This window comes from Hakea prostrata, chromosome 6 (assembly GCF_041222555.1).
Source record: "Hakea prostrata isolate BN-2017 chromosome 6, UWA_Hpros_2, whole genome shotgun sequence".
NCBI classification, from domain to species: domain Eukaryota; kingdom Viridiplantae; phylum Streptophyta; class Magnoliopsida; order Proteales; family Proteaceae; genus Hakea; species Hakea prostrata.
In genome coordinates, this window is record NC_142605.1 from 19,108,096 (window position 1) to 19,113,140 (window position 5,045).

Genomic DNA, 5,045 nt, shown 5'->3' on the forward strand with positions numbered 1-5,045 from the left:
ATAAGTATCAAAGTTGTCATGACCTTCTCGTCTCGTGTAACCTTTTATTGCAAGTCTAATCTTATACTTATCAATTGTTCCACCTGTCTTCATCTTCTGTTTGAAGATCCACTTAGAGCCTAGTGGTTTACTTCCTAGAGGAAGGTCCACTAGCTCCTAAGTATGATTGTGCATAGTGGAATTGATCTCACTCTTTATGGCTTTTTCCATAAAAGAACCTCAGTTGAGCTCATAGTTTCTTTATATGTTTGAGGTTCAACTTCTAACATATAAATCAGAAAATCTGGCCCAAATGATTTTTCTATTCTTGCCCTTTTGTTAATTTCTCCTGGGCTCTACCTCTACCTCTTGTAATTCATAGTAAAGATCTTGAACCGGATCATTACTATCATCAGCCCCAGTTGTTTGTTTAGACAAATTTGGACCATCTTCCTTGATGTTACAAGGAAATACATGTTCAAATAACGAAGCATTTCTTGATTCTATTATCATATTCTTGTGAATCTCAGGGTTTTTAGACTCATACACAAGAAATCGATAAGTACTGCTAATTTGAGTTTAGCCAATGAAAATGCAGTCAACTGTTTTAGGACCTATTTTCATTATTTTAAGTGTTGGAGCCAATACCTTGGCAAGACACCCCCACACTCTCAAGTAGTTGTAGGAAGGCTTTCTTCCTTTCCACAATTCATAAAGCGTTTATCCTCTTTTTTTCGAGGAACCTTATTCAAAAGATAGTTAGCTATTAAAATGGCTTCCCCCCACAAGTTATGTGGCAATCTAGAACTTATCAACATTGTATTCATCATTTATTTCAATGTACAATTTTTGTGTTCAGCCACTCCATTCGATTGAGTATAGGGAGGTATGACTTCATGAATAATATCATGTAGTACACAAAATTCACTAAATGGTTGTATATATTCACCACCACAATCACTTTTCACCATCTTAATCTTCTTATTAAGTTGGTTTTCAACTTCAAACTTTTGTATAGCCTCATCTTTTCTCTTAAGCAAATACATATAGCAATATTTAGTGTTATCATCGATAAAGGTGATAAAATATTTGCTACCACCTCGTGTTTGAACAAATTTCGAATTACAAATATCACTATGAATTAAATCAAGTGGTTCAATATTCCTTTTAATCGTTTGGATCAATGATCTTGTTAGTTTTTCCTCTATACAAGTTTCACATTTATGATTGGGATCAATATTAAATGAAGCAGGTATGTGGTTCATGTTAATTAATCTATGTAGAGTATCAAAATTAACATGACCTAGTCTACCATGCCACAAGTTAGAAGACTCAAGCATATGAGGAAGACTTTCCTTTATCATTGATGGGTCTTGGCTTGATAGTCATTACATTCATTTTCAGCATCCCTTCTTTTACATACCCTTTCCCAACATAGACACCTTGTTTGATCAAAATTAACTTTTCAGATTCAAATACCATTTTGAATCCATGTTGACTCAAAATTGATCCAGAGATCAAATTCTTCCGGATGTCAGGGACATAAAGGACATTTTGCAACTTCACTTCCTTGCCAAGGTACGAAATCTCGCCCAAGTTTGCCAGGTTCGGCGAAATCTCAATATATATATATATATATATATATATATATATATATATATATATATATATATATATATATCGTTCGTGCAAAACGTCACCATGTTAGTCAAGTTAAAGTAAAGTCTTAAAAAATAAAATAACCCCGATTTCCCGCAAAGAAGTCTAAAGTTAAAAAAATATAAATGTTTGGCATTTTCTTGCAAAATGTTAAGTATAAAATTAAAAGAAATAATAAAACAATATTTAATAAGTCAATTAGTCAAATCATATACTCATGTTTACATTTAGCTTTTTATTTTATTTATTTATTTATTTATTTATTTTAACAATTTCATGGTTATATGTGGTTCAAATGCCAAAAACGTAACTCAGTTAGAAAATATCAAAATAAATTTAATAACTCATATTCTTCTATTCTTCACTTGACAAGTTCAGCCATCACCGGAAAGGCGGAAAGTTTAGTTTTAGATCAGAAGGTTGCTGGCACTCATCTCAAATTTGAATCTCGCCAACAAGCTCAACACAAAGAGGTGCGACGGCGAGCAAATATGATTAGAAGATAAGCATTTTTTAGTTTGACGGCAATTATCGCTGATCTTTCGCTAGTTCGATCATTTTTCAACGATTTTCGGCGAGATTGAGTAGTCTCGGGTTTCAGTGAGTATTTCAGTTCGCTACTCACCGAACCAGGCGAAATTTGCCGAAATGTTTTACCCTGTCCTTGCCTAATATCATCCTTAGGAATATAGTGCCTTGACCATTGATTTTCGAAGTTGCAGAGTTGCCCATAAACAACTTATCTTCATTATCCACTGGTGTGAAATTGGAGAAAGCAGATCTATTACAGCAAATATGGCATGTGGCTCGAGTGTTCAGCCACCATTCCTTAGGATTTGAGTCTACCAAGTTTACCTCAGATACCACCGTAGAGAGACTCATATCAGACAACTCATTTGTAGCATTGTCAACAATGTTGGCCTCTTTCTTCTTGTTCCTCTTTGGCAATCTAAATTTGCCAATTTGGCACCCATCTTGTCACAATTAAAAAAATTTCCTTGGAACATTGGTTCTTAGAGATTCCACCTTTAGGTCTCATGTTGATGCCCAACTTATGTTTGCCTTTCTTGTTCTTGAAGCTTTCACCATGCTCCACCACATTGGCCTTGGCAACAACAAGGTTGAAGAACTTCCTCTCTGAGCCTTTATTGTCTTCTTTTATACGAAGTCTAACAATTAGATCTTCAACCTTCATCTCTTTTCTTTTGTGCTTTAAATAGTGTTTGAAGTCTTTCGATGCAAGGGATAGTTTCTCAATGATTGCAGCTACTTGGAAAGACTCACTCATATTCATTCCCTCAACATGAATTTCATGGATGATCGTTTGGAGTTCTTGAACTTGACTCATCACAGTTTTTGAGTCTATCATCTTGAAATTTAAGAATTGACTCGCAAGGAACTTTTTAGTACCAGCATCCTTAGATTTGTATTTATGGTCTAAGGACTCCCAAAGTTCCTTGGCAGAACTCTTTGTGCTATATACACTATAGAGTGCATCAATCAAGCCGTTCAGAACATAGTTCCAGCATAGGAAATCAGATTGTTTCCATGAATCAACAATTTGTGCATTTGACCCATCCTTTCCAATAGTGGGAGGATCCTCTTTTAAGAATCTCGCAAGATTCAAAGTTGTTAAACAAAATAGCATCTTTTGTTGCCAAGTTTTAAAATTTAGTCCTCCAAACTTTTCAGGTTTCTCATGGTTATTTACAAAATTGAGACCGCCAATGACTGAGTCGAGGCCGTAGGAGCCTTCGCATTCATGTCATCACCCATATTTCAACCTGAAAAAATCTAAAATACAAATATATTTTAAGATTGTTGGCCAAAATGATGGTAAATCAGGAGAAATTAGATGATAACAAATAAAAAAGAATATATCAATGCTATTTAACATAAATTGAAATACACCCAAATGGAACCTGACCTAGAAGCAACATAATAAAGAAGAAGAATCGTCGAGGCACATCAAACACTTGCCTTAAAATAGATTTGTCCCCTCCAGTGTGTGCTTGAGGATCTAATGGACGTCTATCTCCCAGGATACAACAACGAACAATGTATACTTAGCACAAAGTAGACCGCTACGACGAACTTGATATGTGCCTTCCTTCTATCACCGTAAATTCCAAATCAACAAAATTCTCAAAACATTGAAAAAGCTCACAAAATATTAAGAAGACTCTCAAAGCACTCTTAGCACATCCCCTAAAACAAAAGAGAAAAAAAAAACCCAAAAAACTTATCTTCATCAAGGGGGAATCCAATTTATAGTGAAGATCTTTGGTAGGTACAATGAACATACCATATTTCCCTCAATGTCTCATTAATAAGCTTAGGAAAATGAAAAGTTTTTGTCTTTACAACCATACTTGGAAAATGAAGAGCTTTGCTTATTAAAAATCAAGTTTGGGAAATGAAAAGCTTCAGTCATTAATTAACTAAGCTAGGGAAATGAGAAGTTACTTGGAAAATAAAAGTCCAATAACACTCCATTCATGAACAATGCTTGGAAAATGAAAAGCCCAAACGTTCATTAATATTTCATACATGAACATTCCTTGGGATTTGAAACACCCAATCATCAATAATTATTTCATGCATTTATTTCCACAAGATCTCCTTAATGAATAATTCTCATTCACACATGCTCAAAGAATCATATTACAACATTATTAAGCTTTAAATTCATGGATAATAAGAAAACTAAATTGGATCATAACATGTAAGACAAATTAACAAGAGAACTGTGAGACAATCAAATCTTAAAATGCTGCTCAACCTAGATTCTTTGTCCAAACCATTCCATTCTCATTTATCCAATGGCAAACTTCAATTAGTCCTGGACTGAAACCCAAAAGCATAAAAGCAAGATGATTTGGGTTCCAATTTGATGTGTCATAGTGGCATGCCATGATCACATGATTCATTTTCTTCTGAGCTTGTATATCAACTGCATAGATCTTCACTTTCCAAAGAACATGGCAGTAATAGACTTGAAACGGGAATGGTAAACTATGGCACAAAGCTGGTGGTTTAGTGAAGTTTCCATAGACAAGCTTCATAGATTTAATTGTGACATTCTCATAAGATCCTTCAACACTCTGAGTACTCCATAGACTTACATGATGTCCTAATTTTTCAACAACAAAATCAATAAGACCTTCAACAGAAATTGCACAAGTGCATTGCTCACCCTGAATGGGACTTTTCTCACATAGCTTCAGGCTCTTCTGCATATATTTGTCCATCTCAGTATTACCCTTGACACCAAGAAGCTCCTTCAAATCTTCAATTTGAGCAAAGGAAAATGGAATTTTTGATGCCAAAGTTTGTGGCAAGAACGATTTATATGACATTGGGTCCCTTAAATCAGGGATAGACATGAAATTCCCTTCCTTAACCAT

General features: G+C 34.6%; 1 pseudogene; it reads right to left on the reverse strand.

The window, feature by feature from the left end:
- Positions 1-4,415: 4,415 nt before the first annotated feature.
- On the reverse strand, positions 4,416-5,045 carry LOC149012458 (polygalacturonase-1 non-catalytic subunit beta pseudogene; annotated as a pseudogene).